Below are 27,063 nucleotides of genomic sequence, written 5' to 3' on the forward strand. Positions count from 1 at the left end.
GGGTCTAATGAGTGTCAAGTAAAGGGGAACAATGACCTCTTTTTTCCTGGATGAGAACCCTTTTGTGATGAGGTGTGCCATATAGCAGGATTTCCTGACTACTGTGGCAATGTGATTATCAAAGGAGAGACTACTGTCCACCTGGGTCCCAAGGTCTCTTATCACACATTTGGCGTTAAGTAGACTGCCGTTTATGTGGTAATTCATGGGTAAAGAGTTTTTATCAAAGGGGATGACAATGCACTTTTTGGCATTGAGCTTGAGGACATGCATCTGACACCAGGCATCTGTCTCAGTGAGGCCCTCCTGTAGGATGTGCACATCATTTGGGGACTCGACTATAGCTCCTAGTTTGCAGTCATCTGCAAACTTCATTAGCCAGAGGCTTTCTGTGTTAGCCTGTACTTCAGAGAAGTAAATACCAAACAGAAGAGGTTCCAGGACTGAACCCTGTGGTACTGTACTTGTCACTGGTTTGAAGTCAGATTTGGAGTCTGCAAATTTTACAGTGTGGATTCTGTCAGTGAGCCAGTTGGCAACCCATCTTGTGACATAGGGATTTATACCTAGTTTAGTGAGTTTAGCTATAATTCCAGAATGGGGGATGGTGTTGAAAGCCTTGGCGAGATCAAGATAGGCTATGTGAACCACCTTACCCTCGTCTACGGCTTTGGTGACTGCCTCAAAGAAGTCAATCAGGTTCAGGAGGCATAATCTGCCTTTCACAAACATGAACTGGGTGAAGTCCAGAGTTTGAAGGTTACCAATGACTTTGTTTATGAGTTCCATGATGATACGTTCCATGGCCTTGCAGACCAGGCTCATCAGGCTAATAGGGCACAAAGCCTGATGTGAGACTATGATTGAACATGGTGCTTTAGTGGGGAGCCAGTTCATTCTAAAGTTCATGTAAAACGTAGCCTGGGATGTTGTCCGATCCCATGGATGCTGTGATTTTGGTTTTAGAGAGTGCAACTTTTACCTGCATAGATGTGATTACAGGGACTCTGCATTCTTCTTGTATAGATATGGGCCCTTTAGGGGGTAAGAGAGTGGTAAAGTTAGCACTGAACCTATCTACCAGGATGTTGGCAATATCAGTTGGTTTTGTAATTTTCATGCTGTTGTGCTGTAACTCAGAGCAGATCTGGGTGTTGTCATTGAGATTCTTGACATAGCTATAGAATGCTTTATGGTTGCCCTTAGAATCAGTGGTGATTTTATTTTTGTAGCTAGCTTTGGAGGATCTTATAAGGGATCTCAGCTTCTTACTGAGGTTGACCAGGGAGTTCCTCTACTCATGAGATTTTACTCTCTTTTGCAACAGTTTCTTCCTTCTGTTGTAGAGTTTGCTTATGGCAGGTGACCACCAGATTGGCTTCCTTTTTTTGGAGGATAGTGTCTTGGTGCTGTTTGGGATAGCACAATCCATGCACTCGTGTAAGTGCTTATAGAGTGCATTTGTGTAGGATTCAGCAGTCGTAACTGTATTGTCCATCATTGTCCATGTTGCACTGTGTGTATCAGTAGACCCTTCTGCTGACACTGACACTGTACTGTGTGTATCAGAAGACGTCTCTGCTTTAACTCATACTGCTCTGCATGTATCGATGGGCCCTTCTGCTGACATTCATATTGCACTACACATCAGTGGACTTTTCTGCAGACACTCTCACTGCACTGTGAGTATCACTGGACCTTTCTGCTAACACTCACACTGCATTGTGTGTGTCAGTGTGTCCTTCTGTTGATACACTGCACTGTGTGTATCACTGGACCCTTCTACTGACAGTCACACTGCACTGCTTTTATCAGTTTGCACTTCTGCTGACACTCACACTGCATTGCACATATCAGTGGACTTTATTGATGACACTCAGCCTGCACTGTTTATATCAGTGGACCCTTCTGATTACTCTCACATTGCATTGCATGTATCCATGAACTCTTCTGCTGACTCTCACACTGCACTGCACATATTTGTGGACTTTTCTGCTGACACTCTTACTGCACTGTGTGTATCACTGGACCTTTCTGCTAACACTCACACTGCATTGTGTGTGTCAGTGTGCCATTCTGCTGATACATTGCACTGCATGTATCAGTGGACCCTTTTGCTTTCACTCATTCTGCACTGCACATATCAGTAAACCTTTTTGCTGACACTCACACTGCACTGCAAATATAAGTGGACTCTTCTGATGATACTCAGAATGCACTGGGTGTATCAGTAGACCCTTCTGCTGAATCTCACACTGTGCTGTTTATATCAGTAGACCCATTTGCTGATACTGACACTGCACTGCAGATATCAGTTGACCCTTCTGCTGACACTTACAATGCACTGTGTGTATCAGTGTACCATTTTGCTGACACTCACTCTGCACTGTGTGCCAATGGACCCTTCTGCTGACACTCAAACTACACTGCACATATCAGTGCCCTTTTCTGCTGACACTACCATTGCACTGTGTGTATCAGTGGACCCATCTGCTCACACTCACATTGCACTGTATGTATCAGTGGACCCTTCTGCTGACATTTACACTGCACTGTATGTATCAGTGGACCTTTCTCCTGACACTCACACTGCACTGTGTGTATTAGTGGACTCTTCTGCTGACACTCAGTCTTCACTGTTGGTATCAGTGGACCCTTCTGCTGACAAGACATGCTGCACTGTGTGTTTCAGAAGACCCTTCTGCTGACACTCATACTGCACTGTGTGTATCAGTGGACCCTCCTGCTGACACTCACAATACACTGCACGTATTAATGGACCCTTCTGCTGACACTCTGTACTGCATGTATCAGTGGGCCATTTTGCTGACATATTGAGCAATGTATTCTTGTATTTCCTACTAAGATATATAAGCAGTGTGCAAACTGCTACCACCTTCTGCAGGAACACATATAGTACTTCAAAAAAAAAAAAAGAGACCTTACAGTAAAAATATCCATAGCACTGACTGTGGAATCATATTCTGCCAGTGAGCTTTCACTATTATGACATTATACATATTGGCTGCCTAGACACTTAACTGCACTAAATAAAGCAAATGACCCTGCTGCAGAGATACAACATATCACTACCAAGGGGTTGTTAGCTGCTGAAACATCCAGTGTACCTTTCAAGGCATTACAATCAGCTGCCAAGCTAGCCAGTTCCTGTGTATAACACTACAATGTTTCTAAGATGTCTTCTCAAAGCACATGGAACAAAAACCTGCTACTGGGACCTTCTTAGCCTTTGGTTGAGGTGCCCACTGCACTGAGGTATCCTGATTTTGAAGTACACACTGTAATACAGAAAATACCTTGTTGGTGAGACATCCCCTACACTGGGCAAGGCACTATAGTATGCTGCTAGTAGACAGACACAGCAAGATGTGCATTTGCATTACATCTGCTTGATGGCAAAATGAGACAATAAGCTTATCTAGTCTAACCTTTAAGTGCTTAACATTCATTCATTCCTGCCTTCCTCCTCTCACATTTTTTTTGCATGTCCATGTCAGCCTGAATCCTTCTCTGAATTCCATCTCCACTCCCCAATTCAGTCATTTATTTTATGATACCACAAGTTTCACAGTGAGAAAGTACTTCTCCTTCTGCATCATTTTTTTTCCTGATCACTGGTCATTATGACCCATTCAGATCTCCCTGACATGATTTTAGGCACTGACAGCATTCCTCCTTCCTTTGTGTTCTGAGTCAATTGAAAAGAGGTCCTGCTTCTCTAGTTTCTGGTAAGACCTCCACTCCTCTGTCCCACTCACTCTTGTGGTGTACCTTCCTCTGGGCTACTTCAAGTGGCCTGCTATCCCTTTGAATAAAATAAGGAATTGTTTTCAGTTCTTCAAGTTTAATAGTGACAAATATCTAATGGTGGGTCTACTTTATTTACACAAAAGCGTAAAGCCCCGAATACATATGGATCGAACCATATGCATCAAAAGTGCAAGCCGTCGAAAACTGTAAATGGAAATCTCCGTAGGTGGAGATTTCCATTTACTTCAATGTAGTGCAATCTCGGAGTTGGCATTTTTAAGTAGTGGGGAGTGTGAGGGGTGCAGGGGGGCTTGCCCCCCTGCCTACATCTTTTTTTCTGTGTATTTTTTTCTTTATTAACTTTCAAATGTTTAAGAGTTCAATGCATATGTGTCAATCTTTATGCATTCGAACTTTTGAACGTTCAAGTTAATAAAGTAGACCCCTAATGGTGACTATAGATGCAGTTTTCTTATTTATGAGTATTCCCCATTCAGAAGGGGTGGAAGCGGTAAGATCTTTTCTGTGCAAAAACAAAGCTTTAGGTCAGATCAAAATAAATTTATTATGTGAATTAGTTGAATTGGTATTACATAATAAGTTTTTTTCTTTTTAACAGATGTTATTATAAACAACTGAAAGGAGTAGCAATGGGGTCTCTGGCAGCCCCAGCATATGCTAACATTGTAATGGCCTTTTGGGAAACCACTGCATTGGTACATTTATTTGACAAATATAGAGTTTTGTATTACTCTAGGTTTGTGGATGATCTGTTTTTCATTTTAGAAGCCACATTTAGTGAAGTTGATGACTTTGTATCAGACATAAACAACACTTCTGAATACTTGAAGTTTGTGAAAGGAGAATGTGGCTTGAGTATAAATTTTCTAGATGTCAATTTGACATGGAATGCAAATGACAATGTTTTTGATAGTAAAATATTCCGAAAGGATACATTTACAAATGGATACCTACATTACCAGAGTAATCATCCTCTTTTTATAAAGAAGAACATTCCCAAAGGCCAGCACATTTGGTCTAGCCAGATGAATACTCAAGAAATTGATGTTACTCTTGAATTTCAGTATATAACTGATTTGCTTTGGGCTAGAGGTTATGATTTGGCTTCTTTATTGTCAATAAAGGAAGAAGTATTAATCAAAAAAATGAGGTATATCCACCTATCCTCAAAAAACCTCTAGTATATAAAAAATTTATACCAGGGGATTTTCAAGATAAACATTTAGCTGTGTTTAGTATGGATATGACCACTGATTGTTCATTTATCAGGGACATTGTTTATTAAAACTGGAGAATTTTGGAGGGGAACAAATACCTCATTGAGGTTATAGGGACAAAGCCAAGCTTTGCTTATCGAAAAAGCTGTGATATCAAGAAATTGTTGGAAAGAGGCAATACAAAAAGGAATGTCACTTTGTTAAAGAATGTTCATAAGAAGTGCATGTTAAAATGTGGAAATTGCAGTATGTGCAGATTTATCCTTGAGGGGCCATATATCATGATTCCCCATACTGAACAAACTTTTACAGTTCCAGTGTACTGTTCTTGTAAATCTAGAGGGATAGTTTACATTGGTATTTGCAGTGGTTGCAACGCTTATTATGTAGGGATGACTACCAGAGCTCTTTTTGAGTGTATGAGAGAACATTATTATTATATTAGGACCAAAAATGAAAGGAATGCATTATATAAACACTCTGTTGAATATACTAATTTAAAAAAATATATTTTCTGTATTAGAAGTAGTGCATGGTGACTTGAGGGGGGAGGTGATTGCAAAAATTTATTAGAACAAAGTGAGACATTTTGGCAGTTGAGACTGGATGCTAACAATAAACCTGGCTTAAATGACAGTATCAACATAAAGTGTTTTCTTAAAAATAGGAAGTTGAAGGTTACTAAAATGAAATGAATTTGCTTTATATATACTCAAACATAGAGTGTGTTGTGTTTTTTAATGTTTTTGCTTATTGAATGTCATTTTATACAGTATGTGATGGGTTAATGTATTTGGGGAATTGTATTTAATTGGGTATTTAATTGAATAATTGATAATTAACTAATGGGTATAAAATGGTATTATTTGGTTGTTTGAAATTTTCTGATGAAGTCTTACTGAAAAAAGTGTGAATAAAAGTGTTGTACGCTAAATCCTGCTTCTCCAACTTTCATTGACCATCAAGTATCCTTGCCTTCTGAAGTTAACACAGCAGTGTTATGTTTGCTTTGGTCATTGCCTTCTCACTTTGTTCCTGGAAGTCTAGTCCAGGTGTGGTTATCAACACCACTTCTTTCTCCTTCTGTCTTACCATAAATTCCACTTCCTGACGCTTCACTCAAGGATTAGTGTGGTGCAAGTTTAGCATTTTGTCTTCATTTAACCTCAGCTGACACTTTTCTGTCCACCTGCTTAACCTTTCCAGATCCTACCTCATACTCTTCCTCCATTCTGCACTGACATTTTTATCTTTTTAGTTTTGTGTGCTCAGCAGTGAAGTCGGTCCTGCTATCATTCCCTCAGACATGTTTGAAACAAACGCAACAAAGAAAATGAAACCACAGCTGCCTCAGCTGCACTCCACTGCTCACTTTTCTTATTCTGGTCATCAGCCCTAACACCAGAACCTTCTGTGCCTTATGCACTCAGTCATACAGCAGTCTAGTTCTTCATTCTTCGTCCTATCCCACCCTATTAACTTTTCATATACCCCTCTGTGAAGCGTATCTGTAACCCAGTCATAAAAGCAGAACAGGTTTGATGGACAGCTTCTTCTGACAATGAACCCATGTTAGCTGCTGTCCTTTGGAAACGCTGCCATCCTCCCCCTCAGTATTGTCTACATGACGTTGCTTGTCAGGGCTCTAAGCTTGTTGCAGTTTTCTAGATTCTCTTTCTTCAGTTTTGTACAAACAGTTCACCTTTTCTACCCTACAATCATGGATCCAGTGTCTGAAGGTCGTCTATGTCTTTTTTGATCATTTCCATGATAATTCTTTCCATGGCTTTACATATTAGACTAGTCAGATTAATGGGTCTGTAGTTTCTGGGGTCAATTGATGGTCAACCCTTGTGAAGTAGGATAACCATTGTAGTCCTCCATTTTCATGGTACAAAATGTTTTGAGGCTATAGTTGAAGACTGACTCAAGTGGTCCTGATAGATAGTGTTTCAAGCTATTTAGGAGGCATCCTGGGATATTGTTGCAGCCCATTGAGGCTGTGTTTTGGCATTAACAAGTGCTGCCATGACCTGCTCCCCACTAATAGCTGGGTAAGAGGGTTGGGTAGTAGCTATTTCATGGAAGGAGGTGGGGGAATGGGGTTAAGTTTGAGCTGAATTTGTGAGCCAGCAAATTCACTATGTCACTCTACTCAATGAAGGTGGCACCACTGACCACCAGTTCAGCATACTAATGTTTGCTGCCTTTGAGGTTTTGGGCAAAGTGTGGAAGGACCTGTGGTTGTGGTTAGTCTGTGAGGCTATCTTGACCTACTAATTGGTCTTGCTGGGCTTAATTAGTCCTCTTAGTTTCCTGTTTAGTTTAATTAGAGATCTCCTATCATTATAGGAGTTGCACTTCCTGATTTTAGCCATGACATTTTTCCTTTTGTTATATACTCTATTAAGCTTAGGATTCCACCAATGTGGTGTGTTTTTAGAGTTTGTTTTAGCTTATTTCTAGTAGATACAGCAGCTTCTATATGGCCACTTACATGGTTGTGGACAGTCTCTATGAACAAGTCTGCATAGTTTGTTATGAATTTAGGGGTTGGGAGGGACATTGACTTTTGATAAACTATCATTTAATAGGATATAGTTTGCATTGGAATAGTTCCTAACTGTTACAGAATTTTTAGGGGTTAACAAGTTGATTTTTATTTTGAAGGAGACAGTTTTGTGGTCTGGCCTCACCACTGAAGATGTTACACTGGGGGAGGGAGCAATGCATCACACTCCCAAATTGGTCAGTACCAGGTCTAGTATGTTTGAACCTCTGGTGGGTGTGTACACTATCTAGTCAAGGGTATTAATTGTTAAGGAAGTCTAGGAATCATTGTGCCTGTGAGTATGATGCTGTGTATATTTCCCAGTTTATGGAGCAGTAGTCAAAGTCACCGATACATAAGGTATTTGATTTAATGGTGAGTGCCTCCAGTAGGTCTAGGTATGAGCTATGGAATTCTAAGGACATAGAGGGTGACATATAACTTGCTAGGAAATGTTATGGGTCTTTGTCTATGGTGAATGCATGTTGATATATTCCAAGGCATGTAGAATTATGCTTGTTGCTGATTTAGATTGGATGCCTCCACCTTTTGTTCCTTTCTGTGTAACTGACAGCCTAAATGTATGGAAGACACTGAAGCCTTGGACTACCAGAGTATTTTCTGTGTATTTAAACCATATTTCAGTAGTGGTACAGATGTCTATATTCTCTAGAGTGAGGAGAGCTTGTAAGGTGTGGAGTTTCTTGTTTAGACTCCAGCCATTAACTACTAACATCTTTAGGTTTATTTGGGTTTTATTTGCTATGTCAGTAGCTTTTCAGTTTTGCATTGCCTGAAAAGGCAATAGGGGATGGATAAAGTTTTAGCCAATATTTGGAAGCCTAGGTGAACCATGTCCTCCAATGATGACAAATATTGGATCCACTGGAAAGACACCAGAAGCAAAGCCAATTATTGAAGCTGATCATCATTTGTTCATACTGTGGCATTATTCTTGATTAAGGAAAAAATCTGCTCAATGAAAGGCACATACTTGCCAGGTACACATATTCAGAGAGATCAACAATGCCACTCTTCATGTAGTCCAGAGAAGTGCATCTCAGGTTCTTGCTGTTCTGCTGTCCTCCTTGTACAATGTCTTTTCATGTCCCTAACTCTCCTTTCATGTTCTCCTTTACTCTATCTTTTGTCCATATTGATATCTTCACATACCTACACAGCTACATCGGGTTTCTCCTCGTTTTGCTTATTTGCCTTTTCGTCAAACCATTGTTTACAGCCCTGACTGCTGCATCCCTGCCTTATGTCCATAGTTTGTTTATTCCCTCAGTTTGATTCTGGAATCCTAATGCATCTCTGACCCTCTTCAGTTGTTCACTGTGATCTACTTCCCAAAAATCCACATGATCACCTTTGTTTTATTACCCTTCACTCTACTCAAGATCACAAAGTGGGATGATTCATGTTGGCTGATGGCACCTTCATATGGATATCTACGACCTCTCTGCAATAATAAGGACCTTGTCCAGAGTACTGTCTTTCCTCGGATAGCAATGCACTGGTTGGCATAATATGTCAGTCCAAAACCTTCAGCAAGTCCTGCTGCTTCTCTGCACTCGAACTTAGAAGCTTGCGATCATGTCCTGGCTGATTCAGATCCCTCATAAGAGTTACCCACTTCCATCTCTCCCTCTCTCACACATTTATTCTCTCCTTCAACCTCCGATACTAATTCACATTTCAGAAAGCAAATAAAGGAGAATAATACTAGACTTATTATTTATTATTATTAGAAATATTATACACTAACTACAAATCAAAAAAATATGCAAAGTCCACAAATCTAAATCACTACACAACAAATTAGTAAAACACCAGAATGGAACCAAAGCCTGCTGCTGATGCATACACTAAACTGTGGACACACCTGCAGCACATCACATGTCATCTGACCTTGTTTCTGACAATCCCAGCTCACTGTGCATGGCACAATATTATGGTACTGCAAACACCCACTAAAAATGCAAATATTACAGGCTACAACACAGATGGTCAATGTAGGCTGGAAATATATCACTACTACTTCCAAAATTCTTGGTGTGCTGTACTTAGCAACATAGTCTGCAGTTGGTATACTATGTATATAGTTCAAAGTACAACACTTTATTAAAATACTCACACTGCATTGCAAAAAACATCACAGTGCATTATTATATACTGCACTATAAATTACATCATTGCTTACTCCTTGACCTTCTCTTGCAATGTTCATGGTGTGGAATGCTGCAGCACAATCTTGCCATGCACTGTGCAAGGTAGTGCACCTCCTGGTGATCCACATGCTCTACTGTGCATTAGCATAGTCTGCTAAACAAACATGATCCTGATGGGCACTGTGCAAGGTAGTACAACTCCTGGTGATCTACACACTGTATTGTGCATTAGCAAAGACTGCTGCCCAAAGGGGGGGGGGTGGTTGTTGTCAACCAGGGAGATTATCTGCATTGTATGCATTCATTATTGGGGGACAAAATGTATTACAAGAAGGTTAACAAAAGTAGCATTTTCAAGGCATACAGACACATAGCTCAGTGGTTAAATGAAAATCTGTGGGGAGGGTGTAATTTCAAATACTATGTTTTCCTTTTTTCAAGTAGAAAAAATGAGAATAGGTAATTTATTCAGAATACCCAAGATCCACAAGGCAAGCGAAACCCACCATATAGACCTATAGTGTCAGCTCCAGCTTCAAAATTGGAACCTTTGTCCAAATTTATAAACAGAGCTTTGCTCAAGTTAGTGCAAGCAGGTACTTTCTTTATTAAAGATTCCTTTGATTTTTTTTTTAGTTGAAATCAATGATAGAGAGGTAGGTCCCAATGGGATGCTGCAGCACAATCCTGCCAGGCACTGTGCAAGGTAGTGCACCTCCTGGTGATCCACATGCTGTACTGTGCATTAGCAAAGTCTGCTGCACAAACATGATCCTGATGGGCACTGTGCAAGGTAGTGCACCTCCTGGTGATCCACATGCTGTACTGTGCATTAGCAAAGTCTGCTGCACAAACACAATCCTGATGGGCACTGTGCAAGGTAGTGCACCTCCTGGTGATCCACATGCTGTACTGTGCATTAGCAAAGTTTGCTGCACAAACACGATCCTGATGGGCACTGTGCAAGGTAGTGCACCTCCTGGTGATCCACACACTGTACTGTGCATTAGCAAAGTCTGCTGCACAAACATGATCCTGATGGGCACTGTGCAAGGTAGTGCACCTCCTCTTGATCTACAGACTGTACTGTGCATTAGCAAAGACTGCTGCCCAAACACTATCCTGATGGGCACTGTGTAAGGCAGTGCACCTCCTGGTGAACCACACACTGTACTGTGCATTAGCATAGTCTGCAGCCAAAACTTTATCTTAATGGGCACTGTGCAAGGTAGTGCACCTCCTAGTGATCCACACACTGTACTGTGCATTAAAATAGTTTACTGTCTAAACACAATCCTGATGGGCACTGTGCAAGGTAGTGCACCTCCTGGTAATCCACACACTGTACTGTGCATTAGCATAGTCTGCAGCCAAAACTTTATCTTAATGGGCACTGTGCAAGGTAGTGCACCTCCTGGTGATCCACACACTGTACTGTGCATTAGCATAGTCTGCAGCCAAAACTTTATCTTAATGGGCACTGTGCAAGGTAGTGCACCTCCTGCTGATCCACACACTGCAGTGTGCATTAGCAAAGACTGCTGCCCGAGCAAAACATACACTGTACATCATACTGCAACCTATTGCAGGCACAACTTACTGCTAAGACAAAAGCTGCATACAATATGTTAGTGACAATCCAACATTATGGTGTGAGCTATAAGTGTTCACTGATTAGAGAACCTTGGCTCAGTGCCTGACAGCAGAGCTGGTTACATTCCCATCCAGTGTATGACATACAGCACAGCATGTACTTGTTTGACACCTAGTGCATTGCACTTAGCTTCAAAGTATGTAGCTCACAGAACTGATACTTGCTGTTGATACACTCACTGCATTCTTCATATCACCATAAATTAATTCTGGGTAAGCACTACCACTGTAGAGCATCACAGCCTGTGGATAAACCCCCCATTGTACTGTGCATGGAATCAAACCCTGAAGTAGACATTCTGACTATTGTGCATGGAAACAAAGTCTACTGAAGACACAGTGTGCATAAAACCAAAGCCTGATGTAGACATTCTGACTGCACTGTGCATGGAAACAATGCCTACTGAAGACATTCCCACTGTACTGTGCATGGAAACAAAGCCTACTGAAGACATTCCCACTGTACTGTGCATGGAAACAAAACCTACTGAAGACATTCCCACTGTACTGTGCATGGAACCAAACCCTACTGAAGACATCCCCACTGTACTGTGCATGGAACCAAAGTCTACTGAAGACATACTGTGCATAGAACCAAAGCCTGATGTAGACATTCTCACTGCACTGTGCATGGAAACAATGTCTACTGAAGACATTCCCACTGTACTGTGCATGGAACCAAAGCCTTCTGAAGACATACTGTGCATAGAACCAAAGCCTGATGTAGATATTCTGACTGCACTGTGCATGCAAACAATGCCTACTGTAGACATTCCCACTGTACTGTGCATGGAACCAAAGCCTGCTGACACTCCCAATACACTGTACATGGAATCAAAACCTGCTGCAGACACTCACACTATGTTGTGCATGAAACCAAAGGATGCTGTAGACTTTCTCACTGGACAGTACATGGAACCCAAGCCTACTGAAGTCATTCTCATTGTATTGTGCATGGAAACAAAGGATTCTGTACACATTTCCACTGTACTATGTATGGAATTAAAGCCTGATGTTAAGATTGTCACTGTACAGTAAATATAAACAAAGCCTGATATTTTTAATTTGACCATGTAAGCACTGCAGTTTTCTCCTGAGGCTGTCGTTCCTTGCACATTATGTTAACTTCGCTATCGATTTTCCTCTTGGCCCTCTTTAATGAGGAATAATCCCAAGAAGCCACTGAGCTGCCTGTGGCACCAGGCACTGCTGCTGGCATTCCTTCTGGTGGATAGAGAAACCTCATAGAGCAGACAAGCTTGGTTATATGCAGTGACAAACCCATGAACAATAAACAAGAGACCTTTTATAGCCAGTCTTTTGGGTATAATGGATCTGGCATACATTTCAGAGTCTTGGTGGGAAAACACCTTTGGTCCAATTCTTGAGGCCAACTTTTCACTGGAATTCTTTAATTTATATCTGGGTAGAGCAAAATAAAATTATGATAATTGGATGGAGAAAATTCATGAATCCAACTTTGAACTCCATCTGATAAGGTCAGACGCCACAAGAACACATGAGCTTGCCATTCTGGAAGACTGGTGTTACAGAATCCCTCTGGTCTTCTTTATAACAAGGGATCCAGAATAGTTACTACAGGAGTTCACAGAGTTCATCCTTGACATGGAACTGAATAGCTTTGGAGTCATTAGCCCTTGACAATTTTATCTGCTGAATTGATGTTGGTTTATGATGAATCCTCCATTCATTAGTTTGAATTATTTTAGGTTTAAAAAAGTCTGAACTTAAAACTGACTCATAGCTCTCCAGCTCATATTAAAGGAAATACACTTACCTGGGATTCAGTAAACTCCATGCAGGAATAGTTCCTGCATGGAGTGGTTCATGTCCATTTAGCACTAGCTTTAACAGCAGTGCACCTTGCATATTCATGAAGGCATGTTTCTATTAAGGCTAAATGGACACAAACAGTGAATGAGAGCAGGGGTGTGTTTAAGTAGTGCATGGACATCGAACACCCCCCTGCACTCAGAAAGTGCTGTACAGCATTTCCAAACAGTATTTTAGTGTCTGCAGACACTGAAATGAAGTTAAAATGAACATTTCAGTTTCCATGGACACTGAAATAGCTAGGGGAGTAAGAAACAATGCAGGGGCTGTGTGACAGCTTCTGTCACACACCCCCTGCATTGTAAAAGTGTCGTACAGCCATGGCTGTTAACTGTACTTGTTTCTACAGAATGCCCAGATGCCTGCATTGCATACATCTCACCCTCCCAGAGCAATAAAGCAGTACAAAGGCATAAATAATGAGGGGACAAAGCCACAAAAATAGGGACATATTTGAAATAATGCACTGACAAACCCAAAAGCTTATAGAATAAAAGGTTGCAGTAGCACAGACTTCCTGCAGGGTATGAAGACTGCAGCACAAATGTCTGCCATGTGAAAGCATCGTATGGCCATAGCCATTAACTGTACAGGTTCTGCCGAATGCTCAAATGCCTGTCTCGCATACATCTCACCCTCCCAAAGCAATAAATCAGTACAAAGCCATAAATAATGGGGGACAAAGCCGCAAAAATAGGAAAGCTGACAGAATAAAAGGTTAACATTAGCATGGACCTCCTGAAGGGTATGAAGACTGAAACACAAATATCTGCCATTTGAAAGTGCCATACGGCTATACCCTTCAACTGTACAGGTACCTGAAGAATGCCCAGATGCCTGCCTCACATACCTAAGAAATAAACGTTCAAGACCGGAAAAACAAACTAGCGAAGACCACCGCTGATTCAAAAGCCAAGAACTCGACTCAGGCCAGTCCAAAACGTAAAAAACATGAAAAACAACAAATTTTATTAAGCTACTATAAAAGCTTTTCATTAGTACTAGTGTTACCTATGCAGCAGTGAAGGTAGTAGACACCATCCTCAAACAATATGTATCGCAGGTACCACACATAGCCAGAGATTCTTGGTCCTTTTTGGAAAAAGTTGGACTAGCTACCTTTGAAGGAAATGCCTATTTTCTGACCATTGACGTCATTGATTTATATTCTTCAATTCCCCATGAGGTAGCACTTGAATGGATTCAACTGGAGATGATTTATTACCAAGCTCCATCCAAAGAGATATCCATGGTGAGCGAATTGCTGAATATTATTTTGACTTGTAACTATTTCACATTCAATAACAGATGGTTTCATCAGTTGATTGGTGTGCCTATGGGGTCTCCGTGTGGTGCCAGTGTAGTTAATTTGGTCATGACTCATTGGGAAAGAACGTTTGCCTTTCCCAATAATATTATTCAAGAGAAAGTCGTTCTGTACATAAGATTCTTGGACAACATTTTTATCTTGTTTAATGGCTCACTGGAAGAAGTCTAAGAGCTAGTGATCGGCTTCAATAATTCATCTGACTTTTTGAAATTTACTTGTACAATAGACATGGAGAAGATATCCTATTTGGATGTGGAACTTTATAAAGACAGAAGTCTAGGTCAGTTTGGAGCCAGAATCCATTGGAAATCAACGTTCTCTAATTCTTATCTACATTATAATAGTGACCATCCGCTTCACCAGAAAAAGGCTATAGTCAAAGGACAACTTGTAAGAGCAGCTAGGATGGTGTGAAGAGATAGTGAATTTTTGGAAAAGTGTGATTTCATAGCCAATTTATTTCTGGATCGAGGTTATACAGAAACCTTGATTGATAAGTTGTGTTTTGAAGTTAAGACCAAGAGAGCTAATGGCTATTTTTCTTCTATCTTGAGTCATGTTGTTCCTGAATTGAGTCATTCACCATCAGCTGTATGCCCTGATTGTTAGGGAAATATGTCCAGTCCAATTTTATTTTAACTTTTAATACAGATGCCAATGACATAGTTACTATAATTAAGAGGAACTGGCAATTACTATCCTCTGAGTTACTTCGAGGTCCAATTTTTGATAAAGCCCCATTGATAATGTACAGAAGGAGCCCTAACATCAAAAATATTCTGGAATCTACATGAAATTTAGTAACACCAAGATCAGGGATGTATAAATGTAATATGTGGAAGTATTGCAGATTTGTCCAGGCAGGTACAGCCTTTACAGTTAAGAACAGGAAATTCCTCATCAGGGGACGTTTCACTTGTTCCAGTATTCAAGTGGTTTACCTTGCTCAATGTTCATCATGCCCCAGTTTTTACATTGGCAAGACTGAGAGGAAATTCCAGGAAAGAATGAACGAGCATTTGTATGCCATAAGAATGAAAATGGACAATGCTTTGGCTATGCACATTCAGAACAACCCAAACCATGAGTTTACATTTATGGTTATAGATCAACTGTATAACACCAATTCTTATGGACCTGAGACATATAGATTAGAATGTAAAGAGCTTCTTTGGCAATTAAGATTGGAAGCATATCACCCCCCGGTCTCAACAGCTCGTTATCCATTGCATATCACCCCCCCTGGTCTCAACAGCTCGTTATCCATTACATATCACCCCCCTGGTCTTAACAGCTTGTTATCCATTACATATCACCCCCCTGGTCTCAACAGCTCGTTATCCATTACATATCACCCCCCTGGTCTTAACAGCTCGTTATCCATTACATATCACCCCCCCCGGTCTTAACAGCTTGTTATCCATTACATATCGCCCCCCCTGGTCTCAACAGCTCGTTATCCATTACATATCACCCCCCTGGTCTTAACAGCTCGTTATCCATTACATATCACCCCCCTGGTCTTAACAGCTCGTTATCCATTACATATCACCCCCCCTGGTCTAACAGCTCGTTATCCATTACATATCGCCCCCCTGGTCTCAACAGCTCGTTATCCATTACATATCGCCCCCCCCCTGGTCTCAACAGCTCATTATCCATTACATATCGCCCCCCTGGTCTTAACAGCTCGTTATCCATTACATATCACCCCCCTGGTCTCAACAGCTCGTTATCCATTACATATCACCCCCCTGGTCTAACAGCTCGTTATCCATTACATATCGCCCCCCTGGTCTAACAGCTCGTTATCCTTTAGTTGTTTTTTAAAACTTAAAAGTTTGAAGAGGTGATGAGCTGTTTATTCTCATAGTTTTTAAAATGAGAGTCAAAAAATGAAAAATGAGAGTGGACAAATTAATGGTTTTATAACTCTTTATCAGTCGACAGTGGTGGAGGGTTAATAGTTATCAGTTATTGTTATGATTATACATCATGATTATTTTACAATATATATTATTGATTCATATTTTATTATTTAGTAATTTTAGGTCTAGATACGCTAACTTTTAGACCTGTTTTATTTAATGACAGTATTAAATCTATACTGAGTAGCCTAAATTTATGTTATATTCTATGTTACATGTCATATTTTATATTCCTATATTATTATTATTTTTATTATTTAGTGAGATATGATTAATATTATATTATTTTTCTTGGGTAGCTGTTCTAGTTATTCAGATGCTTAGGACAGTATGCATTAATTTCATCATATTCATTATATTCATTACATTAGTTATTTTATTTGAAAGCAGGCAAGATATAATGTATGCATAGGTAATTTCTGATTAGGAAGCATTGCACTTCCATTATTAGTATTTATGCTGTAGGTTGAACATTGTTATTTTTAGGTTATTTTATATATTTTACATATTTAGCTACTTTATACAGTTTAATAATCAAAATATTGGGCTTTTTTCTTTCAGTTTCAAAGCCTGCTATTATTGCAATCTCGGTGTATGAATTTTTTATTTTTTTTTTTATTATTTTAATAGAGAATTGCAAATGTACCTTAGTTAGCTGTGATCTGTACCTTTAAGGAGCTAAAGGGAGAGCAAGGGGTGTGGTTAAGTGTTTCAATGCTGGTATTTAAACTCACTTGTAATGGTGTGAATGTTTTGCTTGTCTGAAGCAGTTAGTGCAAGGTACTAACGAAAAGCTTTTATAGTGGCTTAATAAAATTTGTTGTTTTTCATGTTTTTTACGTTTTGGACTGGCCTGAGTCAAGTTCTTGGCTTTTGAATCAGCGGCGGTTTTCGCTAGTTTGCCTCACATACCTGTCAACCTCCTAGAGTAGCAAAGGTGTACAAGGCCATAAATAATTAAAAATATTTTTCCTTATTAAGGTATGTTTATTTTATTTTATTTATTTTATTTTACATTTGTTAACTTGAATAGTCTGATTTGTTAACTTGAATAGTCTGACTGGATTCATGTCCCTTTTCAGCTGAGACCCGGGGAGAAAAGCTCCAAGGTAAGCAGATACAATAAAAACAATGAAAACATATTACAAATATGGTATAGACAAAGACTACATAAGCAAACATGAATAGACAAGTTCAAAAGGTTAGAGTTACTCCCTGGTGACAGTTAGGGTAAGTTCAACAGTAATCTGATTAATAGATTTTTTACATTCTTGATGAGAGTTAGCCAGGCTTGTTGCAGTGGCAAAGCTAGTTTAGTGCCAGACGTTGTTTGAGTCTAGTTTTAAATTGGCCTAGGGAGGAGAGCAAAGTAATATTAGCTGGAAGTGAGTTCCAGGCTCTGCCTGCAGAGTTTGCAAAGAGGGAATCACCGGCTGCATTGTTAATTTTGATTGTCTGAATTAGTAGTTTGTTCGAGGATCAAAGTAGTCATGGATTGTTATAGGGGGTGATAACATTTTTAAGTGCAGGAGTATTATCTGGATTATAAAGGATTTTATTAGCCATAATCAGTAGGTTATATTGGATTAGACTGGGTAGTTGAAGCCACCCAAGCTGGTTAAGACTGATGCAGCGGTCTGTCTTAAAAGGCAGGCCAGTGGCAAACTTGGCAATGTGATTATAACAGGTTGAGAGTTTAAGTACAGTCTTGTTTAGATTAGAGAGTAGGGGGGATGCAGATAGAAGTGTTGAAAGTAGGTGAGAGCGAGCTATGGCAATTTTGGCTGGAGGGATGAGGAAGGCTTTTATTCTGTAATGTGACCCTAGTTTTTTATTGATGGTTTTGATCGATTGGTTTACATGTAGGTCAAATTTTAGGTTATTATCAATAATTACACCTAATAGTTTTGTAGAGGGTTTGGGGGAGATTATTGTGCCATCATTTGCATTTATGGCAAATGTAAAAGCAGCAGACCTTTGTGTTGGTGAGAATAATAGCATTTTAGTTTTTTTGGGGATTTAGTATCAATAGATGTTCAGAGAGCCAGTTTCCTATGGTATCAAAGGTGGACTGGGTAGCAGACCATAAATCTGTAGGAGGTGTAGCTGAGCAAATCAGGGTGGAGTTGTCAGCATATTGGATACAGCTGACATTTGGGATGACAGTATATCAAGTTGTTAATAAAGATGGAAAACAGTAGGGGCCCTAGTATGGAGCCTTGTGGTACTCCAAGGGTGCATGGTAGTAGGTTAGAGAGCCTGTTCTGCCAAAGAACAGCCTGCTGTCTACCATTAAGGTAGGATTTAAACCATTGAAGGGCTTTAGAATCTAGATGGAAAGTTTGCAGGTTGTGAATCAGAATTTGGTGGTCAACCATGTCAAATGCCTTGGAAAGTTCCAAGAAGAGGGCTGAGGATATGTGATTATTGTTACGGTTATTGTTTATGGTATTGGTAAAAGCTAGTACGGCTGAAGTAGTGCTGTGCTGTGGTGTGGATGGAAGCTGTGTTGGGTATCTGCCATGAGGTGATTCTGGATTAGGTAGTGCATGAGTTGTTTATGTATACATTTTTCCATAATCTTTGCAAGTGGAGAAAGTATAGCTATTGGTCTATAATTGGAGAATTCAGTGGAGGAGCCTCCTTTATGTAGTGGGATTACATACTCCACCTCAAAAAATCCAAATCCACCAGAGCCACGAGAGCAAGAGACTTAAACCTCAACATGGATATAAATAGGACGTGCTGGAGGGACAGATTCATCACCCAGAGACTCCCTACACTATGGAACAGAATCCCAGTCCATGTGAGGCAGAGCCCCTCACTGACTCTGTTCAAGAGAAATCTTGACGAGTGGATGGGAGATCGTAGGTTTACCCCGGGAATCATCTCTGTATCACTGCTGGACAGAGACACAGAAAACTAATGGGTGTAGTAGTCTCATCCTAAGGGGTGGTGAAAGCCACACACACTCTGGCTAGGCTTATAAATGCCCTAGGGCAGATAGCCTAGTATGAACCTATGAACCTATGAACCTATAGGATGCTTTCCAAATGGTAGGAATTTTAGCCTCTGCTATGGTATGATTAATTAGTATTGATACTGAGTAAGCAATAACATCAGATGATTTTTGAAGGTACTCAGCAGGGAATTGATCAGTGGTGAGTGTGGTGGGCTTTAATTTTTTGATCAAGGTACAGATAAGTGATGTGGACACTGGTTGGAAGCTGAATGAGAGTAGGTTCATAGGGATGGTACTATCAGGGCCATGGGAGCTAGGAGGCAATTGGCTAGCTAGGGCTTGAATTGTCTCAGTAAAGAAATGGTTAAAACTATCTGAAACATCCTTGGGGGAGGTTTATCAATGGTAGCAGCAGGGATAGGGGTAGCAGTTTTTCCAGGATGAAGTAGATTATTCAGACCTGCCCAGAACTTCTGAGGATTGTTCTGGTTTGCTGTTTGCAAATTACAATAGTACTGTTTTATTTGTCTTGTAAAATGGATTTTTTAGTTTCATTGCTACCTTGCCTGTATTTAACATGATCTTGCTGGTCTTTAGTAGATCGCCATAAAGCCCCAAATTTGTTTCTACTGGTAATTTTTAGTCTAGACTCTTTAGAAAGCCATGGTGCAGTTTTTGCTTTTGTTCTCATTGAATGGGCAGATGCATGCAAATCAAGGATGTCAAGAAATATGTTGTTAAAATATGCAACTGCCTCCTCTAAGGGGACATGTTTTAGAATAGACCAGTTACAAGAGTTAAGTTCCTGTTGGAATTTGGCAGGGTCAAAGTCTTTTTTGTTTCTGACTTTTCTGAGTAAGGGTTGCTGTGGATTAATGGCTTTTTGCTTAACTATGTAAGTGAGCAGGTGGTCGCTTAGGTCATCGGGGAGGATACCAGTGATGTACAGTTGGGGGTTACTATTTATGAGAACCCAGTCAAGTGGGGGGGGGTACTCTGAGCAGTGTGCACATTATAGCCCTCTGCCCAGCATTGCTTAAACACCTCAGATAAGATAAATAAAAATATACAGCTGAAATCCCAGCACTGGGATAGTGTAGTGGTTAGACTCCCAGCTTTGTATGCAGGCATTCATGGTTTGAGTACCAAAACAGGCACTTTCCTTTTACATAGCAAAGCAGTGTTAAAAATTTTTTTTTTTTGTAAATGATGTAGTAAGTGATATTTGTCAACCAGGGTAGTGTAGCTGGTCTAAAATGGAAGTGTGAGTGCATATAACATGTGAAACCATCCATGTATACACAGGTGTCCCATACAGTATAGTCACACCCCTTAGTAATGTAAAGAAAGCACATAGAGGGACGTCACGTAAAGTAAATCATATACACTTACTAAATGAAGTCATTATTCTAATATATATAAAAATTAAATGTGAGCAATGCTTAGCAGTGCTCAGCTATGCTTAGTCTGTTTAAGCAATTCTTAGATGTGAATGCCAAGCAACAGTCAATTCAGCTAAGCAGATTTGCGCACTGATAAGCAGTGCTCAGCAATTACTCCTTTAAGCATTGCTAAAATCAGCTTAGTGGGTTTGCGCACCACTAAGCTGTGCTCAATATTTCCATAATCAACCACTGATGGCAAAGGGTGGGAATATGGTCCTATTTAAACGACACAGGCAGAACACAGCCAGTACCTGTTATAGTTCTACCTGTCCAGTAACCATGGCTGGTGTAGGTGAGGGTTCACACTTTAGGGCACAGTGCTGGGGCATCGTGGAGTCCAGGGTCATGGCTAGACTCCTCGTAAGTAACCATCATGAGAGATTGCTGCAGGGCCAATACTAGGACTCACAATATAAAGTGGAAACCTGGGACCATCTTGCCCGTGATCTCACCAGTGCTACTGGCATCCCTGAATTGGTGAGCAGGTCTGGCACCACTATGCTGACCTAAAGAGGAGGAAGGGGGCACTCTTAGACCAGTGGATCCAAGATGCCAGGGACAACTGTGCTCCAGAAGTTGCAAGTATCACAGATATAGGTGCACCAAATTCTAGCCTGAGAATGTGATAGACAGGTATGCATAATGTTTGTTTTTCTCCTCTACAGCTGCAGCAGAGAGGGCTAGTAACATCGGAGCCCATGCCAACAGATTGCTGAGGCTGCACCAATAGGCTGGTGAGTAAAAATCTATTTTGCAGTATATTGTGCAAATAACTAAGAAGGAACACATTGTGTAGTGCTAGTAGGTATAATGTTAATGTATTAACTGAATAAAGTATGTCCAACTAATATTGATCTGAAATAAACATCGATAATGCAAGCTGTTGTGTTTACTTTGGTTTGTGGTTGTAGACTTAGAATGGAGCTGTAAACCAAGATATAAATGCCCTGTGCTAACCTTTGCTTTCCAGATTGTAGTAATTCAAAGGATTAATGCACAAGACACTATCTGCATGCATCACAGGATTACAAGTTTAGACTGTCTAACCAAGAGACTAATAGGCAGAAACCAGTAAATCAAGAAACAGCAGCTCCCCAGTAGCTCAGTGTGATAAGAAATAGTTTACTTGCTATTTTACACACCCAGACATGGTTCAAATCCAGGGAGTGGTACTAAGATGTGTGCAAATCTACACACAAGGAATTGGGAATACATGTAAAACAGGTAGTGTTAACAGATATTTTCACCATGGGTTTTACAGGTAAGGAAATGTTGGTAGTAGCTGTATGAAGGGTATATTAATAAACTGTGTAGAACTGTTAAACTGTCCCACCACGTGCCTGCAAATGACAGCAGGATAGGTACATACAGCATGCACACATCCAGATACATGTCTCTCAAGTGCCACACTGTCACGGTTAGTGGTCACTGCTGCCAATAACCATGGGCACAGATAGGAAACCAGTTGAAATATGCTAGTAGCACACTCAGATAACAGCAGTTCAGGGTAATCCTCCTGTGCCAGATATGCAACCCTGAAATGTACGAGTCCCCTCTAGTCATGTATCCAGAGTTGTCACAGTTTGCCCCATACCATTACAGGCTGACAGTTTAATAGGTATGTTTGTGCTACAGAAGCTATGGGCCACAGGTAGATGTAAAGAGAGGGCAGACCCATAGAGTACTGAGCAGTACTGTTGTGGAAAATAGAAGCATAAACAGTTGTCAATGGATTTTTTTGTCTCCCCCCCCCCCCCCATCTGCATCAATAATTATTATTCATATACTACGGGTATGTTGTTCTCCAAACCTTGTGTTCTATTATTGTTCATATATTTGATTGGTTGCATGTTAACATACCTTGTTCAAATACCATTGTTGGTGGCCTGTTGCCATTAATGTTACTGGCATACTGTTACAATGCATACTGCTGTTCCATTTATGCATGTGTTCTGTTTGCTATGTAACTGTTTCAGATCTGTTTTATAGGGTTAAATGGAACACCCATGCATGCTGTTATAACTAATCTTGAAATGCGTTGTGTATGACTAACTAACATATTTTGTAAAGCCTCAACACCATAGCACATTTGGAAAGGCAGATCCCGGTGGATCCACCTGTCCCACCTCATCTTGCCATGGCACTGGGCCCCAGCACATCCCAACCCAGGACTTCCTTGTCCATTGGTCCTGCACCACCTTCAGGTGGAGCTGCCTCAGGGGATGGTGCCCACTCCCCCTGGGAGCTGGCATGGACATGAGCCTGCCACCCGCTGTCAGTTCTGGAGTTTGGTGTGCAGTGCCATCCGAGCAGAGTTGGGTGGGCAGCTGCACCAGATTGAAGGCTGCCTGGTACATCTTGAGGGGCAGGACACCCCTTCTGTCCAGCCCCCAGCACAGCCACCTTCAGGACCATAAAGGTGCAGTGGTGACTGCCCATGGGTGAGGACTTCAGTTCCACTGTATCCATTTGGAGGTTCATGGACTTCGGATTCCCAACCACCCTCCCCATCAAAGGTGTTTATCCCCTCATGTGTCATATACTGCCCCTGTCTGCTGCCATCTGTCTTGTCTGTCTGCAAATGCAACCATTCCTATCCAACCTACCTCCCCAAACACACCTACAGCCCTTCCCCAACATTCCATTCTCATCTTAAAAAAAATAAAGGGCATCTGTCCCGGGACAAAAACATTGCCACATACATAGATTTACATTTTGCCCCTATGTACAGTGAAAGTACTCAATCAACCCACTGATTATTCTGCAAATGTCTGTCGTCAACACCCCTCCCTGTGGGGCATGAGGCTGTAAATTGCAAATTCTACACATTATTCACAGCTGTTGTTGCAGAAGAAATGTAGAGCTATGGTCCTTTCCTACACCGATACTGCACATCCCTAGCTGCTTTTCCTAATGTTTTACCCCCTGCTTGCCTCCATTTCACCACTTTCCTCTCACCCTTAACCATCTGTTAGCAGCGCTTAGCTCCACACAAAACCGCGCAAACCTGCTAACAACTGCTTAAAACTGCCTTAATCATTCTGCCTCCATCAGCCCTTGTTCTGCCCAGAAACAAGATAATAAGCCCTGTCAAGTCTCACACATGGGATGCTGTGCACTACAATCACAGCAACATACCACTACACCACCCGAGCTGTGGAAATCTGTGATACTTTTCCAAACATATCATGCATTCTGGCCATTTAACATTAATGAAAAAAGTCATCACTTCCAAGTCTAGAACCCAGGACTCTATGCACTACAATCACAGCAACATACCTCTAAATCATCTGAGTTGTAGTCATTAGCAATGTTTTTATAAACATATCATGCACAACAGTCATTTAACATAAGGGGAAATTATATATCTGTAATGTCTATCTATCTATCTATATATATATATATATATATATATATATATATATATATATATATATATATATAAGGAAGTCAGGAGTGTCAGAGAAGTATGTAAGAGTGGTACAGGATATGTATGAGGGTAGTGTGACAGCGTTGAGGTCTGGGGTGGGAGTGACAGATGCATTTAAGGTGGAGGTGGGGTTACATCAAGGACCAGCTCTGAACCCTTTTTTATTTGCAATGGTGATGGACAGGTTGACAGACGAAATCAGACAGGAGTCCCCGTGGACTATGATGTTTGCAGATGACATTGTGATCTGTAGTGAGAGTAGGGAACAGATGGAGGAGACCCTGGAGAGATGGGGATATGCTCTAGAGAGAAGAGGAATGAAGGTCAGCAGGAATAAGACAGAATATATGTGTGTGAATGAGAGGGAGGATAGAGGAATGGTGAGGATGCAAGGAGTAGAGGTGGCGAAGGTGGATGAGTTTAAATACTTGGGGTCAATAGTTCAGAGTAACGGCGAGTGTGGAAGAGAGGTGAAGAAGAGAGTACAGGCAGGATGGAGTGGGTGGAGAAGAGTGACAGGAGTGATTTGTGACAGACGAGTACCTGTAAGAGTGAACGGGAAGGTCTACAAGAGGGTAGTGAGACCAGCTATGTTATATGGGTTGGCAACAGTGGCATTGACAAAAAGGCAGGCGTTTGAGCTGGATGTGGCAGAATTAAAGATGTTAAGATTTACACTGGGTGTGACAAGGGTGGACAGGATTAGGAATAAGTATATTAGAGGGTCAGCCCAGGTTGGAAGGTTTGGAGACAAAGCCAGAGAGCCACGATTACGTTGGTTTGGACATGTGCTGAAGAGGGATGTTGAGTATGTTGGGAAAAAGATGCTAAGGATGAAGCTACCAGGTAACAGGAAAAGAGGAAGACCTAAGATAAGGTTTATGGATGTGGTGAGAGAGGACATGCAGGTGGTTGGTGTGACAGAGCAAGATGCAGAGGACAGGAAGAAATGGAAACAGGTTATCTGCTGTGAACCCTAACGGGAACAGCCGAAAGAAGATGATGATACACATACACACATATATATATATATATATATATATATATATATATAGATATATATATATATATATATATATAAATATATTTATACACACACATATATATATATATATATATATATATATATATATATATATATATATATATATATATATATATATATATATATATATCTATATATATATATCTATATATATATATATATACATATATATATAGATAACCAACCTCTTACTGAAGACATCTGCAAAAAGCCCGACAACGTGGGGGGGTAAAGGGCAAACAATAGTGACATCTTTGAAATATGACTGTCATACACGTAGAAGTCTTCTAAAGTGGCATGGTTTGGGTTAACATACAATTCCAGATAGATTCCAGGTCTGAAGCACAAATGAATGTCATCATTTACTAATGTCAATACACATATCATCCCAGTGATTTCTCAGAAACCCACAACTGTTATGGGCAACAGACCAAACATATGAGCCACACATCTGGACAGTGGAGAAGTATAACAGCAGTCATGTAACAGAATAGAAAAACCTATGACAGCTGCCAACCATGTCACCCAGCACCTTATGACCCACAGTAAGACCAAACATGACACTACCCCAAATCAGCTTGGGGCAATTACCCATGTATATCCAAATATTATCATGTACTATAGGGATAGAACTGTAGGGAAAAGCAGATAGTGGTGCAAAAATGTCCACCCACAACTATTTGCACCACAGTCACAGTAACATAGCAGTACCTCAAATGAACTCTAGAGTAGAACGACTGTTTGAACAAACATAGCCTGATTGCCAGACATATACTGGCCCAGCACGCAATGTACTGGAAATCCTGAGGTGTTACAGGACATTTCTCCATCTGCCCCTATAAGCATACACACCTGATAGGCTGCCAGCAGCCAACTCAGCATGCACAGTCAGACAGAAAAAAGATTTATGCCACTCACATCTGCTACTCTCCCTACTCACCCCAATAAACATCTACACACAATAATGCTACACAATTTTGGCAGTCTGCTCTCAATAGCCAGACATACATAACTCTCATATGTACAGATTTCCACAGAATGTACAGGGTGTGAGACCATATTCATGGCCACTGCCACATACCACTTCCAGGAGTCTGCTAAGTCAATGGGATGATACCTGGGGCGCAGTCACTAAATAATGATATCACATACCTTTGAACCTCTTACTGCAAGACATCTGGACAAAGCATGACATACTTGGGGGACAGGGGGCAGGAAAGAGGGACATATCTCACATAATGGTGTTACAAACTGAAACAGTTGCTGGTGTCAAAGGCTTTGTTGTAACATAACATCCCTGAAGGATATGATGTCTGGAACACTAATGGATGTCAACAGTTACTGACTACAATCCTCACATTATCCTACTGATTCCACAAAAACAGACGTTGTTTGAGGAACAGACCAAACATAACAGGCAAACCTCTAGGCAGTCTGTGGACATCAGGCCAGTCGGGAGGTATGTCAGAGACATATCACTGTCAGACGTCAAGTCACACAGAAAATGCATGTCCAGATGAACCTTGTTAATTTAGCAACCCTCTATGTGTATAACAGCACTGCTGACTTACAATCTTTATGCAATTCTGGAGCTTTGTCCCCCATGTCTCCAAATCCATGAGAACTACATGCTCCAGTGACTTAAACGTCAGCACAGAAATAAACAGAACATGCTGGAGGGA

This window comes from Protopterus annectens, chromosome 9.part0 (genome assembly GCF_019279795.1).
Source record: "Protopterus annectens isolate FY-2018-M chromosome 9.part0, PAN1.0, whole genome shotgun sequence".
Taxonomy (NCBI): domain Eukaryota; kingdom Metazoa; phylum Chordata; order Ceratodontiformes; family Protopteridae; genus Protopterus; species Protopterus annectens.